The sequence below is a fragment of the Eutrigla gurnardus genome, assembly GCF_963514095.1.
Source record: "Eutrigla gurnardus genome assembly, chromosome: 3".
NCBI classification, from domain to species: Eukaryota; Metazoa; Chordata; class Actinopteri; order Perciformes; family Triglidae; genus Eutrigla; species Eutrigla gurnardus.
The window spans coordinates 12,742,347-12,759,799 of record NC_139917.1 but is presented as its reverse complement, the minus strand read 5'-3'; the positions used below and the strand labels follow the sequence as shown (position 1 = coordinate 12,759,799).

The 17,453-nt window shown below is 41.2% G+C and overlaps 1 protein-coding gene across 1 annotated transcript in view; it reads left to right on the top strand.

Moving 5' to 3' along the window:
- The first annotated feature begins 60 nt into the window (after positions 1-60).
- Positions 61-17,453, top strand: part of klhl5 (kelch-like family member 5) — a 55,750-nt gene continuing 38,357 nt past the window's right edge. The window contains exon 1 of the mRNA XM_084005024.1: positions 61-74. The gene's annotated coding sequence lies outside the window, so the exon portion shown is untranslated. The remainder of the gene's footprint in view (positions 75-17,453) is intronic.

The following is a 17,453-nucleotide window of genomic DNA, read 5'->3' as shown; positions in this document are numbered from 1 at the left end:
CTTCACTTCCTATTACACTTCCTGTGGGCTTCTCAGAAAGAGTGAGCGATGGAGAGAGTTTCTATCAGCAGAATGTAAGTACAACTGTTGTGGTGTGGATGATGGATAGAAAACAGTCATGTTTGTATATCTGCAGACAGAATGTGTTTGTCATTTATAGCAGACTGTAAACATGCTTTCTGATGTAAAATTAGGAGGAAAAGTCCCCTTAATATAACACTCCTTTACTCGTAAACAGAAGCCCAGTTCCACCTTTATGTGTTTTTCTCAGAATGATTAACCATAATTGCATAATTGTGACTAAAATAATATAATAGTTATGACCGAGTTATATTGAGGTTTTTCACGATTAGGGATGCAAGTTGTCATACATTTGCAGACATTGTCATTTTAAATCGTAATCATCAGAAAGTTTCTCATAATTGTTCCTCATTATCTCATAATACGATAAAAGGGAATCCTTGATTAGTCCCACTAATCAAGGATTATGAATTATTAGGAATTATCTCAATTTTGTACATTTCTCACAAAAGTCAGTGTCTTTGTATTTTCTTTGTATTGTATCATAAATCATAATTAAAAATAATAATATGACATGTCTTAATATATAATACATATCTAATACAAATTCATAATTATTATAAGTATTACATTTTTAGTACATGTTATCATAATTATAATAACTGATAATAAAATCAACATTCAAGTCTTAACTATAATACAAATTCATAATGAGAAGCTTTCTCATACATTTCTTATAACTACAATAACTATATGAAAATTGATAATAAATCATAATTATAACAACATAAACATATCTAATGCTAATGAATAATTATGAGAACATTTCTTATACGTTTCTCATAATTATGACATTCTATCACATAATTATAATATATAATTATGAGATGGTCTAATCATGGCTGACTTCAATTGCTTCTAATGAGGACATTTTTAAAGTTGCAGGAATGTGCTTCTACAGACCTGAGGCCTGCTGCCTCTCCTTTAATAACCGTTACCACCGTTACCGATAGGTGTTTCTGTTGCTGCTGTCGAGGAAATTACCTTTCTGTTTATCTTTTTCATTTAGGCCATTCCGGAAAAATATGTATTTTCCCTGTGTCACGTTTGACTTGATCTCCGTTGGGTATTTAGTGTAGTTCAGATTTTTCTGTTGGGTTCCTGAGAGCCTCTTATCTCGGCAGACCAACACACACACACACACACACACACACACTCCGTCTCAGACAAACACACACGCTCAAACACACAAACACAAACAGTGATGCTTGGCTGGCAGGTGGAGCCTTATCTTCACTCCACAGCGGCTTGCGTCTCTCAGAGCTCAGTCGGCAGCTTAGAACGGGATGGAAGCAGCCAAAACAAACAAAAAAATCACTGTCTGTCCTTTCAGTCAGAGCTGCTTGACACTTGGAGCATTTCCAAATATTTTTTAAATGTATTTATCATGATACTACCTGTGGCTGTTGATGCTCAGAAGGAGCTATTGTGTCTTCTGACCCTGCATTCAAGCCCCAAAAATGTATTTAACTTCATAAATCTTATCGGTCATTTCCAACTGATTTCCAATATTTTGTCTCTGGTAAAAAAAAGTTGTAATTTGGCAATAATAACAGGGAAAACTGTGAAAAAGATGTCCAATTTGTACGGTCCAATTGATGAATTCCAATTGATTGCATGAGTTTTCAGGTCAGCTCAGACACAAAAATGTGAAATCATGCAAGCAAACAATTCTGCAGAGCCACACTGACTGTTAGAAGATAACAGAGGAGGGTGAAATGCCATCATCAACAGTTTTTATTGGCTCCAGCGATAAAGTGAAATTGAAAGTGTTCCACATTTTTCAGGGGATCAGCTGGAAATCCCTCCGGGATCCTCGAGCCTCCTTGAAGCACAGTTAGAAAACCACAGGTATGGACTCGCTCTTCTTTACCCGTCGTGTGTGATTAGTAAGTGTTCACTGGCGATCCAGCATAAACAGGACAATAAAACCTAAGAAATCCTAACAGATGGAGAAGGAAGGTGTTTATTGGAGACCTGACTGAGATGCCTGGGCAGAGTTTGGCCTTCAGAGGACAGACAGGTGTTCTAATGCTCAGATTTTGGGATGTAATACTCAGGTTTTATTGTGTTTCCAGTAGGACGGCGTAGGGGGGATGTCGGTTGGCTTGCTGGAGTCGTTGTGTCTGTTGATCCATTCAGAACAAGATATCTTGAGTGGTGGACAGATTGCTATTAAATTCTCTATGTGTAATGGTGCACAAAGAGCTCTGTGCAGAGCCTGTTAGGCCCATCCACAATGTATAACACATTTAATTTAGTGAGCTCTAGGTTCTGGTAGGCTGGCTGTTTCCTGCTGTTTTCAATATTTATGCTAAGCTATGCTAGCGTTCTCCTGGCTCCAGCTTCATACTGTATTTAATGGACAGAAATAAGAGTGGTATCTGTTTTTTTAGAGATATCTATGACCCCTGGTGATGAATCCTAATGTTTTGGTAGCCCTATGGGCCAAATGATCTCTACTATGGCACCATCGTCAGAACCTTACAATTTTAGTTCCTCTGCAAGAATGACTCGCAATGAAAAACGAAAAAGCAAATCTGTCATCGGGTTCATCATTTGGACCAACAAACTATTTTAATTAACTCTGCATCCTCCAGAGATCCCTGGCAGAACTTTGGACTTATTCATTACAAACATCCAATTGGAGTTGTGGCACACAACAGAAAATCCAAATAATTTGACTCAATCAAACAAGTGACTTCTTCAGTAGTAATTTGTTCTCTAAAACTAACAGTCCACATGAAATGCTGCTGTGAGAAGCTCTAATAAAGAAGACAACAGTGCAGTACATATGCTGACTGGATGGAAGTGTGTGTGTTTGTACGAGACACACAGAAGATGGGCGTCCTTCTCAGCACATTAACTTTTCTTCTGGCATTTGCTGAAAATCGTGAACATTAACCATAAATCTTTTCGGTCACCTCGGACTGAAATCACTTGAGAGATACTGGAGCCCATGTGGGCTATTTTTGGAGCTCTGCATTACTGCAGAATCTGATGCAGAGTTTAGAGATTGTATGTAACAGCATGATGAGATTAGGGATTTAGGTACACGAGAGAATATTTAACAAGCGGCTTTGCTCCTCAACGCAGGTTGTGGTTGTATTTCAGGCATTAGGTTGTACATTTGATCCTTCTCATCGTGTCCCTGCTGACGTGGGATTTTAAGCCCTGGATTCTGCTTTAAAGGGACACAACGATGTTCTCAGATAGGCTAAAGCATCAACAGCTTCAGTGGTTTAAAGTACAGCAATTGTTTGTTGTAACTGACTCAGAGCTCAACACATTTAAAGGAGCAATAAACGACATTCAGAGCTTAAATATAGCAGCAAATAACTATCTGTGTGGTGAATGAAGTCACTCTCCCTCTGTGTGTGTTGATATGCAAGCTTTGTTTACGTAGCCGTTAACACTGTTAGCTACTAGCCGCAGGCCCTTGAGAGGCAATAAAAATGCATACAATGCAACTTGTGTTGTGCACCTTTACGTTACTTTTAAAGTTTCCTTTCATATGTATTTTCTGGTGCCAGTTTAATCATTTGTAGTTTGCTTATTACTGATTTAGCGATGAATTGTATTAAAAACATTGTTTTAACATAGTGGCTATGCGTGTTCAGGGCCATGTAATATGCTCTTTGTTCGTGTCTTAGTAATGCTTTTTGGCTGCATGTCTCATACGTTGTCTGCGTTTACCTGTCTGATTGGCTCTCTTGTTATTTCTCATTGTGCGTGGGCCAAACAACCTAGTTTTCCTTCTGGGGAAATAATAAAGTCATCTAATGTGATTTAAACTTGTTCCACTCACATTGCATTTTAGATGTTGCATCAGTCATACAGCAGAATGAATGCTAATGAGACGAGGAAAGTATAAATCCCGATCCCCTTCTGCCTACATCTTCATATATTAACTGTGTCAAATTCTCATCTCACGTCTGCAGAGTGTCTCTCCTCCGGCAACTTTTGGCATTTGAGAACATTATATGCAACGAAATACAACCTCAGAGATCCACTTACTGACTCTCAGAGCTTCTGATCTTCAACCTCATCCCACCTCTTTCAGCCTCTTCGGCAAATGGAGCTGGCTTATGTGTTATCGGGAAATATGGTTGTATACTATTGGGTTGAAGTCAAAAAACCTGCCTGTAGTCTCAGGTGGAATGAGAATCTGAGCTTGATGCGGTGATTGCTGGCATAGGATTTTGAGCCAGAACACAGAATACACAAATATTAGGTTATTGGTAAACCTAATGTCACATAAAATGTTTTAATGGGTTGGATTTCACTAAAGACTATTTCCAACTTGATTGGCAACCATGTTTGCATATTTATTAGGCCTTCACTTTAGATTTAACATGACAGAAATGTACAAGAAGACAGAAAACACATTTAGCGGCTATAATTAATGGAGCAGCTAAAGAGCCAGATATTTCAAACAAGAGTTGGTAGAGACCAAACACAGAGCTAAAAGAGAGAGATAGCAGAATTACTATGTCCCAATACATTTCAAATGCAATACGTCAAAAAGACCAGGTTGCATTTCTGGCTATTGTGAACCATGCGCCAGAGGGTCAAAGTTCAGGGTGCAATGTTATGACCATAGACTGTACTGTATATAAGAAGTGGAAATAGTCACTGTGACATCACCCTATGGTAGTTTGTGGACCATAATTTCCTAAATGAACATCATGCTGTATTGAAGAAGTCTTGACATTAGCCACTGAGACCATAAACGCATGTTGACAATGTTTACTGGGTTAATAAATCAAGTGAGAAGTAGGGTTATTTTCTCATAGATGCATTTGCTTCAGACCTGGTGGTTGCCGCCTGGATATGATGCATGCATGAGAGTGTCAGCTGCAGTATACTAAAAGCGAAGAATTTGATTTGTAACGCACTAATTGTCATTACTGACCTGATCTCCAGCCGTGTCCTCTTGGATTTGTTGGACTGTTGGGACTGCATCTGTGATGCCAACCTGTAGGGGTGTTTCTGACCTTTTCCTTAGGTAAATGTTTCTTCATCGTACCTGCTTGCCTGCTGTGTATTCGACTGTGTTTGAGTCCTCCTCCCTCAGAACACATATAATAGTATAATAGAATAATTTGGAATACTTAAATCGGCTATGTATAGCAGAGCTTTGAGCAGCTGAAGAGCCAGATATTTCCCTCTAGAGTTGGTAGAGACCAAAAAAGAAGCTCAGGAGAGTTAAGAGAGTTAGAGACATGACTCCAAATGAATGATAATGTTGCTTTGTAACTACCTAAATAGCAAAATGTTCAGTTATTGCTATGACTTACTAATGTTCTCCTTTCTGAGCCGTTTGTATTTAAATAAGCATGTTTAAATGGAGCTAATGGTGTACTCATTAACAGTGCATTGACTGTGTCGAAAGTATTTCTAACTGATGGCAAAAGTTGGAGGAGAGACAAATAGGGAAGGAATAGCGGGAAATGAGGTAACAGTAGGGAGCATGTTTTTCACATTAAAAACAGGGTGGAGGAAGAGGAGGAGGAGGAGGAGGAGGAGGAGGAGGGCGAGAATTGTGATTTAGTGCTGTATCAGCAGTAAGGCGTCATCTGGCTCTCCAGAGACGAAGCCACTGTGAAGCTTTATGGCTCTTTATGGAGAAATTATGATGTCTCACAAAGAGATTATCGTTATGAGCGAACCTTTAACGGTAATGAAGGTTTCCAGACTCGTCCCCGTCATAGCTCTAATCTGTCTGTCTGTCTGTCTGTCTGTCTGTCTGATTTCAATTGGAAGTATGTGCTGTGAATACAGTATGTCACAGCCTCCCTCAGTGTTTTGTCCACTAAAAGAAATTCAGAGGGGCCTCCCATACCATGTGTGTGTGCGTGTGCGTGCGTGCGTGTGCGTGTGCGCGCGCATGTGTGTGTGTGTGTGTGTGCGTGCGTGCGTGTGCGTGTGCGCGCGTGTGTGTGTGTGTGTGTGTGTGTGTGTGCTTGTGTGGGTGTGTGTGTGTGTGTGTGTGTGTGTGTGTGTGTGTGTGTGTGTGTGTGTGTGTGTGTGTGTGTGTGTGTGCATTGGGAGAGGTAGTACTTCAAAGGATGGTAAAGTGGGCTAAAGTGGGGTGAATTTCCTGGCAGCACAGAGCCATCATGGTACTGCATCTCTTTTGTATCCCTTCATGTTTCACCTTCTCCCTCCTGCTCTTCTCTCCTCTGCTGTAACCTTTTCTGGTGAGAAAATGGCATGTCAATAAAAGCTTTTTAACATGACGAAAAATCAATGTGCTCCAATTTTTTTTTAAAGCCTGCCAACTGAACAAATCAGTGGTTCGGCTTCTGCTTGCTGTCTTCTAACGTAGACTTTCAGTAGCGTAGACTATATAATGAAATTGAAGTGAAAATCACTTTCTGTGTGTGGCCTTTAAAATCCTGTTCATGCTGATTGTAACTTAACATAAACACTTTACGCTTTAGAGTGCTTTATTGGTCGCAACTCACACCATCAACTTTTATTGTCCTGAAAAGGAAAGCAGGCTTGCAGGCAGGGTTGCAATAAAAATGCATCATAAAAACAATAAGAACACAATAAAGACACACAAGCATAACAAGCTCAATAAAATGCATTATATATCCTCACCAGTTGGTTCGAACAGACAATCAATCCCTCATCGAAACAATCATCAAAAGGTCTTCGGAGTAATATTTCTGTTTTAATTTGTTGAGAAAGAATCAAGCCTTTATTAACAAAAGTCTCAAGCATTCAGAGCCAAATTTGTTGTTTCTGCATTGATTCTGCATTTATGGTTTTTGACATTTTACATTAAAATGTATCAATGTTTTATTTATAACGTGAAAGTTGTTGCTCATGACGACAAACCCACCGAGTTACTGCACCGCCACAACTCTGCAGTTCCCGTCAGCTTTATAGTGTTTTAGTGTCTTTCAGCTCATTGTTTTGGTTTGACACTGCTGTACACGCCTGGCCAGCACCAAACCACCGATAGGCAAAGATGGCCGCTAGTATAAGAGAGACTTACATTTCCCTCAGACACTAATGTTGCTGAATGGATAAACAGTTCGGTACGTTCGCCACAACAACTGTATCAGTGTTGTGTTTACAGCTTGTTACGCTGCCTCCTAGTGGAACGAAAAATAATGAATAATGCTTTAAAGAGACAGAGCTGCTGATGTACCCAGTATCCATTTTACCGTTGGTATTAAGTATTCCAGGAAAATAATTAGTATGTCCCAATACATATGGGTCAAATGTAGTATGCCAGTAATAGGATGTCCTACTGTATCCGGTTGAATTTGGCAGCATGCTTTTCTGGCTATTCTGACATCATCTGTGCATAGACCCTTTTACAGCCATCCAGTCAAGTTAGCAAGATTTCATTATTGAATTACAGTTGTTGCCAGCAACAAAATTCAGACAGGATCACGACCGCTTCAGAGCAACGGGTGTTTCAGGTTAACAAGTGACCGTGTTAACTGGTGACTTTCAGCCTAATGCGTCCGTGGAGATCCTAAATCAAGTGAGAAGTCATCTTCTCATAGACTTCCACACTGGCTTCACTTTTCAGACCTGAAGGTTGCCGCCTGGTTATGAAGTAGTGCATCCCAATTAAATACATACTGCATGCAGTGGTACATACAGCAGTAGAACTACAGACAGTAGTGATTATCATTCCCAACCTGCTCTCCAGCCGTGTCCTCGTGGATTCGTCTGACTGTTAGGACTGCTGTTTCTGACCTTTGCCTTAAGTAAATGTCTCTTCATCCACCTGCTGCCTTGATGCTTTACCTACCAACTTTTTTAAGAATGTTTTTGACTGCCTATCAATAGACGTATTGCAAATAGTTAATAACTCCATTCAATCAGGCAATTTCCCAAAGGCCTTCAAAACTGCAGTCATTAAACCTCTTCTAAAAAAGCGGAGCCTAGATGCCTCTATTATCAACAACTACAGACCAATTTCAAATACCCTTCATAAGTAAAATAATTGAGAAAGTTGTCCTCCAACAACTAAATCACTTCCTGGCTTCAACTGGCTGCCACAACAACTTCCAGTCAGGATTTCGACCTTTTCATAGCACCGAGACGGCCCTTATTAAAGTTGTAAATGACATCCGTCTTAACACAGACTCTGGCCAAACTTCAATATTAATGCTATTAGACCTCAGTGCTGCATTTGACACTGTCGACCACTCAATACTCTTGGACAGGTTGGAAAACTGGGTGGGGCTCTCAGGCACAGTCTTAAACTGGTTCAAGTCATATCTACAAGATAGGAACTATTTTGTTTCCATTGGCGACTTTGTATCAGAACCTACCAATGTAACGTGTGGAGTCCCCCAAGGTTCAATCTTGGGGCCAACTTTATTCAACATCTACATGCTCCCACTAGGACAAATCATGCAAAATAATAACATTGACCACCATTGCTATGCCGATGACACCCAAATCTATGTAGCACTATCACCAAACGACTATCGCCCCATAGATCTTCTATGCCAGTGCATTGAGCAAGTCAAAGACTGGATGTGCCAAAACTTCCTACAACTAAATGAGGACAAAACTGAGATAATTGTTTTTGGTGCTAAAAAAGAAAGGTTTAAAGTAATTCAACACCTTCACTCTCTGTCCCTGAAAACCTCAAACAAAGCCAGAAATCTTGGGGTTATTATGGATTCTGATTTACATTTCGACAGTCACGTTAAATCAGTAACAAAATCAGCCTACTATCACCTAAAAAATGTAGCAAGACTTCGAGGGCTCATGTCAGCTCAAGACTTAGAAAAACTTGTACATGCCTTTATTACTAGTAGGCTAGACTACTGTAATGGTCTCCTTGCAGGTCTTCCGAAAAAAACTATCAGGCAGCTACAGCTTGTTCAGAACACTGCTGCTAGAGTTCTTACAAAGACCAAAAAATGTGAGCACATTACACCAATTCTTAAATCCTTACATTGGCTCCCTGTATGTCAGAGGATTGATTTCAAAATCCTCCTGCTCACATATAAATCACTACATGGTCTAGGGCCGAAGTATATCACTGATATGCTCCCACTACATAAGACTTCTAGACCACTAAGATCTTCTGAGACCAATCTGTTAGTGATTCCCAGAGTAAACAACAATCACGGGAGAGCATCATTTAGTCACTATGCAACAAATGGCTGGAATAAACTTCCTGAAGATGTAAGACTTGCCCCAACTCTGACCACTTTTAAAACTAGACTGAAAACTTTTATGTTCACCATAGCTTTCTGCTAAATCTTTTAATGTCTGCACTGTTTTTAATTATTGCAAATGTGTTTTTATTCTATTTTCTTTCTGTAATGCATTTTTAAAAATGTTATTATTTTCTTTTAATTCTTCTATTTTTTTTTTTTCTTTTTCTTTTTTCTTCTCACTTTGTTTTATGATGTGAAGCACTTTGAGTCTGCCTTGTGTATGAAATGTGCTATACAAATAAAGTTGCCTTGCCTTGCCTTGCCTTCATCGTACCTGCTCGCCTGCTGTGTATTTGCCTGTGATTTGAGCCCTCATCCTTCTGTTGCCATGATTCATCGGCTCCAACAGAGATTCAGAGAATCAAGATAATGAGACGAAAGACGTACAACCACTTATTTCACCTTTATTTATTCAGGGTGTTTTGTTTCACTGAGAGTTCTCTTCTTCTGAGCACAAGCAAGATACTCACACAGTTACAGACTCCCACTGGACTGAGCAGCTGTCATTTTTAAACGTTATTATGAGTCTGAGCTAGTGGTTGAAGAGGGAGAACATAATCTAATCTTCAGTGTCAGGTTTGTCATGTTTGCTGTGATTATCCTACTATTTGTAGACAAATAAGCATGTATCCAATAACAGCGTGATAAAAGATGAACACAACTTTTCTACCTCTTTCTCCACCGGGTTTGTAAGTCGTGCGGTGTTTCTAGATCTTGCTATTCTTGGCATGCACAGCAGCTTGTACAATGAGACTAAAAGGAGCCTTCTATCGTACCGGTATAATTGAGAGATGCACACACAAACCCAGCTTCTCATGCACGAGAGCAAACGTTGTTTGGGGAATTTTATTTCAGGGTAATGTTATTCATGAGTTTGCTAGAAAAGGAGCTCGCAGATGTGTTTTTGGGAGAATGCCAGCTGGTAGAGTTGACTAGATAGTAATATTGGCTTTTCTTGCATTTTCTATGAAACTCTTGTTTTGTGCTTCTGATCAAATCAATATTCTATCATTCATAGGATGCAGGCTAACTCCATATTGTTAACTGTAATCTGTTGTGGATAATTAGAATCATACATCAGCGAGAACAATCAAGTCATTATGGTTTCATTAACATTTTATCACCGATCTCTCTTCAGAAGCACACACTCTCTCACACACACACACACACACACACACACACACACACACACACACACACCCCAAACACTCTTCTATCAGCTGATGATTTCATCCGTTCTCTCACTCTCTCCATAAACCAGATGCATGCTAAAAGCTCCCTGGTGTTAAAATATGAAGTACGGAGGGCCAGTTATGAGTTGATAAGCTGCAGCGTCAGCGGCCTCTAAATGCTCCCTCATCCTCCAGTAATTACCGTACAAGGTCTCCTACCTCCTCCTCTCCTGCTCAGTAAACACGACCTCTTAATCTTCTACTCTTTCTTTCCTGCACGTAGCCACTAACTTGCTTTTGGATGTTTGAAGTTTAGTTTTCAAGGTTATAAGTGAATGTGACCTTTAGAAAGCAGAATAATTATTTCAAACTACATGTAAGAATTAGTGGAACATTTGAATTCTTAAACTTATTAGTATTTTAGGGCAGTGAAAGCCTCCAAAAGATCCCCAACTAAACCTAAGTATTAAATGTGTGCTATGTTGTCTTGCAGAATGGCGGATGAAAGTTCTTTGACTTTCATCCATAGACTGTTTATAGAACAACGTAGTCATTGTGACATCACCCATTGGTGTGGACTACGCTTTTGAAGCCTCGAGTTCGACATTTTGACCATCGGCAGCGTTCCATTTTTTTCCAACCATTGAGGAAGTGACCATATTTGGATCGCAGAGGAGCGACAGACCGATCTGAACACAAACGACAGAGCAGCAGCCCGAGCAGCCAACGGTAGCGACGGTAGCGACAGCAGCAGCAGTAGGGACGATAGCGGCGGTAGGGACGGTAGCGACAGTAGCGACGGTAGCGATGTTCCGATGCTAGTTGCGGTAGTGAGACCATGGTGGCGACCTGTCAATCACACCTGCTGGTCATTTTATCATAAACCTCCACACACTCAAACTTCTTTTTGCAAGCGGAAGAGTCGCCCCCCTATGGCCAGTATAGACAATGCAAAGTTAAGGAACTTCAGCTTTGGCTTCACTCCTCAGAACCAGAAGTTCTGCCTGCTTTCATCCTGTTTAGAATGTTTCGATATTTCTTCATCTGTATACTCTGTATGCAGTCAGCCATTAAAGTGAAATGACTCATTCTGCTAATAGCCGTGATTAATCGGCCATTGCTGTTTTTTTAAATTTCCTTAGAGGGCAATAACATAAACAAACCTAATCTCTATGTTTCTTCTGAGCACGTGCTACACCAACATCGACACACAGCCTCACACACATAAACAAAGTGTGTATGGATTAACAGGCTGTTTGGTAGATCCATATACAGTAAGCTGCTATAATAGGTCATTCAGGGAGCCTCATTTCTTTGTGTATTTTCAGTCGTTGCTGGAGAAGAGCGCTTGAAACGATTTATGTAAAATTATGATTTATTTGGAAAGCTTCAGGATATACTTTTTTGCAAGTCCTCACAACGTAGCTGTGGAATAGGAAATAAGCATAACCCATTCGTCAAGATGGATACTAAGACCCAGATTGGAAAATACAAGATTGTCTGGTGGTGCTTCTTTTCTCTCAGTCTGCCAATCGTCTACTTCGGTTCCAGTCAGTGATTTCCTGTCTTAAGTCATTTGTGCTCTACTGAGATTTTCCGTATGAAGGATGTCATTGCGCAAAAAAAAAAAAAAAAATGTTAAGCAAGCCTTTGCTCTTTGAATTGGAAATAAATTAAAGCTTTTCAGAGACAGTTTTGTTTGTTTTAAATAATGGCTTTATAGATGTATTTTATGTTGTGGTGCTCTCATTTCTGAAGCCGAAGGTGTGAATGGGAGGGCCGCCTCATACTGGCTTCTCTCCTCCATCTTTCTCCTTTTCCTTCTTCGGAAAATAAAACACTGAGGCATCACTTTCAGACGCTAACACTGAATGAGGAATTGATCCATTATTGATCGAGTGTCGACTGGCTGACTAATTACTTAAGATAAGATTGTGACCTGTGGGTCATGATTGGTTTGAGTTCGGGTTGACATTTAGGTACACGAGCAGCAGGAATTGAGCTACGTCTTTGATCATTGTCATCATATTCATTGATCACCTTTTCATTTTCCTCTTTCACCTCTCATTCAATTTCTCTCTGTGTGTATCCCCGTTCAGTTCCTTCTCACTCCCCCTATTCTATACGCTTATGGATCAATGATTGGTGAGGGATTAGGTGACCTTCCTCTGGCCGACCAATCAGAGAGCTGCTGGATAGAGTGCTGCCTCATCCAATGACTAAAAATGCCTCTCAGGCACTATCTATTCCTTTCACACCCGGAGCAGAGCGGACCAGAGAATACACTGTGTGTGTGTGTGTGTGTGTGTGTGTGTGTGTGTGTGTGTGTGTGTGTGTGTGTGTGTGTGTGTGTGTGTGTGTGTGTGTGTAGGAATGTCTACCTGAGCAGAGAATGAAGTCCCGGTCCCTCTGTGTGCGTTGTAACAAGAGCTTCTGCTTGTTTTGTTTACATAATGCTTGCCTCGGGTAATGAATGTAAATACATAGAAAAGCCGTGAGATGTTCAGGATGATTCATTTCTACGTTACAGGATGCCTCAGTCATCTCAGCATCAACTGAAATATCACAATATCACAGGACTGACTTGACCAACTCTGTCTCTCCCTCTCTCTCTCTCACATGTTTCCATGGGAGCGATGGGCTGTGATTGGCTTGTGGCAGCAGGGCAGAGTCAATTATTGAGGCCCTCTCTTTATTTGTCCGTAAATGCTCTCTCTCTCTCTCTCTCTCTCTCTCTCTCTCTCTCTCTTTCTCTCTCTCTCTCTCTCTCTCCCTTGTGTTTTATACTTCCTCACCTCCCTCAACACTCAGCCCATTTAGGAATGTGAACTGGATGAGAAGGCACTGCAGCGTATTGGGGGGCGCAAAGGGAAAATAACACAGAGACAAATGTGGTTTGTGTAGATGGACAGAAAAGGAGGACAAATGTCAGTAGGAAAAAGAGCTATGAAGCATGAGAGAGAGAGAGAGAGAGAGAGAGAGAGAGAGAGAGAGAGAGGGAGGAGTGACAGAGGGAGAGTGCTGATGAATTGCACAGCAAGCACTTTGCTCTCCTCCACCTGCCACCTGCCCTGCAAAGAGAGTGCATCATGCAAGAGCAAGCACACCTGCTTTATACCTAAGAATCGAGACTGTTTACTGGTGTGTGTTTACAGCAGGTCTATTGGCTTGTGAACTAAACCAGGGAGAGACCAGTTGAGTGCCGCTGTCATTAGAGAGCTGTTAAACTGCCAAATGGTTAAGGGCGGAGAGAAAGGAAGAGAGGGGGAGGAGGAGAGACGCTTACTGTCAGGGAAAGAGAATGAAAAGGGTTGTGTTCACGTCCATCAATAATTCACGATGTGTATTATCTCCTGTTGTGTGCAGCTGCAAACTTCATGCCTCAGCAATTTTAGCAGCGGCAAACATCCCGACCCGTGCATATGTACACGCATGCACACACACACACACACACACACACACAGAAAGATGACTGATCGTATCATTTTGCACACACAGATGTTATCTCTGTGATTGTTGGATTGTTGCAGTGAGAAATTCAAACAACTGAAAATAAGTGAGTTGGTGATTTCTTTCTAATCTTTTGCTATTTTGAATCTACCAGCATCTACTTAGCATAATGCTACACTGCTGCTCCATATTTCTCTTCTCCAGGAAATGCTTTTCATTTCACATTTGAATCATCATTGTTTTGGTTAAAGGACAGGCAGCGGGGTTTGGAGCACGCTCACCGACCAGGCAGCTCAGCGGAAAACACTCTGATAAAGCCGCTTTACGCTTCCTGCCCAGCATCCAAGAGCAGACAGGGAGGCGGTGGAGATAAACCAGTCAGAAAGAGATTGGACTCGTTTCGCCAAGAACACATCGGGGGCATCATGCAGTTGTCCTGTAAAATATGGATATTGTGATTTTAAAAAAAGATATGAAGAACATGACTATTCCACAATCTGGCTTCATCATCTTTGCAATGCAATGCTTTAGAAACAAATACTAGTTTGTATTTCTAAAAAGTTAAAATATATGTGATGTTATCTTCTTTAGCTGTGAAAACATCCAAATTCAAGCTTTGTATTCCGGGGATCATTAGGAATAACCGGTCCAGCATGTTGTTTCATGCTGCGTGGATATTGTTGGATGGACTCGGCCAGCCATTGTTCTATTTGCCACCGTCGCCTCTGCTGGCGGGTGCAGTGTGATTTGTCAGGGGTCATATAATCTCATAACATCTGCTCATAAACTTCTGTTTGTCCTGCAGCAGCAGCAGCAGCAGCAGCAGCGGTAGCAGAATGAAATGTCAGAGTTGAACAGGTGTGCACACCAAGGCCAAACGTCGGGCCCCGACAGATCAATACCTGCTCCCAAACAATGTATATGTGGGTGCGTGATCGGGGGGGAGCTGGTCAGACGGGAGTTTGATTAGACTGGACCCAAGCCAGAAGCTTTTCAGCTGTGACTGTGCCTTCATCATCATCACCCTCCTCCTCTTCATGCCCTGGGGTTGCTTAACAGATGCCCACCTTGACAATTGTGTTTACATTTGGCAGTTTGCATCCTCCGTTCACCCTCCCGGCTTTTCTCTTCTCGAACAATTAGAGAAACCAGAGCTAGCAAGCCACTCCATAGTTATTACATTGTATTTCTGTGTGTGCGTGTGTGTGTGTGTGTGTGTGTGTTTGTTTGTGTGTGTGTGTGTTTGTGTGTATGTGTGTGTGTGTGTGTGTTTGTGTTTACCCAGGTGATGCTTTAAGGCAAAAAGGGAGAAACTATTTTCTCTTCCCACAGCAACAGGCATGGATCAAAGTAATTGGGCAGTTTGGTTCACACTTGGGCAGTCTAAAGCTGTGTGTGTGTGTGTGTGTGTGTGTGTGTGTGTGTGTATGTGTGTGTATTTTCTCTGCCTCCCAGACCTCGTAGCAAAATGCTTTCCATACAGCACACATCTTTTTAACGACGCACACCCACACACTCAATAACATCTTTTTCCTCTCTGCATTTGTGTTGAATAAAACATGGCAGTAAAAGTGTGTCAAAGTCTCAGTGCAGAAAGAGCAAGAAAGAAGAGAGCAGAGCAGAAAGGTTTATAAAGGATATAACGTCTGATGGACATGGGGGGAATGTGCCTCCCTGTGTCGGAGCAAAGCCTGGATGTAACTGTGGGCAGTTTACATCCTTTTTAATTTCTCTTCTCTCTGCTTCGTTCTCTGTCTGTCTTTCTTGCTTTTCCTCCCACTCAATCTACTGTATCCATGCTCAGAAACGAGTCACACACTTAAGACATGCCTAATTAACGCAGGTATTTTTCACACAGACGTTACGTCTCTTGAAGGGGAAGGATAGCAAAAGAAATGGGAGAACAAGGGTAATGGATGGGAGAGAAGTGGAGGAGGACATTGGTGGACGGTGAGAGGAGGTTATTACACGATGTTATCAAAAGAAAGAAAGAGGCATTAAAGAAATGGATAATCTGACGATACTTGAATGTGATGGAAACATAGATAAAGGGAGTGGTGGGGGAGGAGCAGCAAAGAGAGGAATCTAAAAGTCGAGTTTCTTTCATTCTTTCATCTCTCTTATGAGTTACTTCTCTGGAAACTGGGACAGCATAATTCGTCTGGAACTGAATGACACTCATTGAATGCAGATCCCAATGTGTGCACATATTAATGATTTATTTATGTCAGCATAGAGGAGAAGGAAACAAGCACACAAGTATTAAAGGGGAATACATTTACAAAATCATGGACTAGTGACTTACAGGTCAGCGCCCCTCGGCCACTGATAGGGATGCACCGCGCGTTCATCTAACTCCAATGTAGACCCGCCTGTGTTATTAGTCTTTACTCAAACCCACCTGTGTTATTAGTCTTTACTCAAACCCACCTGTGTTATAAGTCACATCTTTACTCAAGTTATTAAGTTATTTGACAAAGACACTAACGAGTGGAAACTGACTCTGCCAAGTCCGCCAAGACGGGGAGAGCATGCAAACTCCCCACAGAAGGCTCCACTGTGCAGCCCTGTAAAATAATGATATGGGGGCTGTGTGCGTTGAGCCCAAACCACTTTGGCTCTCAGCTCACTGTTTTGTAATCCCTTTCACTTAGCACATTCTGCTGGATCTGGATGTTGGAGAACAGATGTCGCGCCACCTGTCTGAAATCTTCCAACTCCACAGTGAGAGGCGAGAATCAAGACCGTCCTGGATGTAAACTCAGACAGGATGATTGCTCCTCCCATCGTCCTGCTATGTTGATTGTATGTCAAAGATAACCACATGTGTGATGTCATCCCCACTCACCGGGTTGCTGCAGTCCCTCTGATGTTCCTCACCAGCTTTTTTCTTTCTTCACTCAGTTGTGATAGTCCCTCAAGGAAACAACAAAGAGGCAGGGCTGTTGTTGCCATAGTCACATAAATGTTTCCTCCATTTCATATTGTTCCTTTTTCCCTTTGCCAATGTTTACCGTTGTGCGCTCCTATTGGTCAAAGTGACAGAACGGAAAAAAATCAAACATGCTATCGGGACGTCATGAGTAGGTAGGGATGATATGAACATTTCATTTCACGATTATCCTCGCAAAATAATTACGATTCATTATCCCGATAATCTTCAAAACACGCTTTAAAATGGCAGCAAAACATACCAGAATCACTTCACCTCACAAGAAACCCATTTTATTGCGTCACAGAAGACACTTTGTTTTTGTGACGATCATAAAGAACAAATAAAACATAATGGATCCATATTTTTAAAATAACGTTGTGTGAGTCTGTTCTGTCTGATACTTTTGTAGACTTTTAAAAAAAAATCATGCTCTATATTCCCTTCTATGATAGCGAGCCAGACAGCTTTCTGTCACTCATATGACAATATTCACAATTATCCCGATAATGGAACATCACCATCAACTTCCTGCCAGTGTTCTTTTAGCACAATCTGTGAAAAAATCCTATATCGTTTCATCACTAGTCATCAGACGCCCTCTCGGTT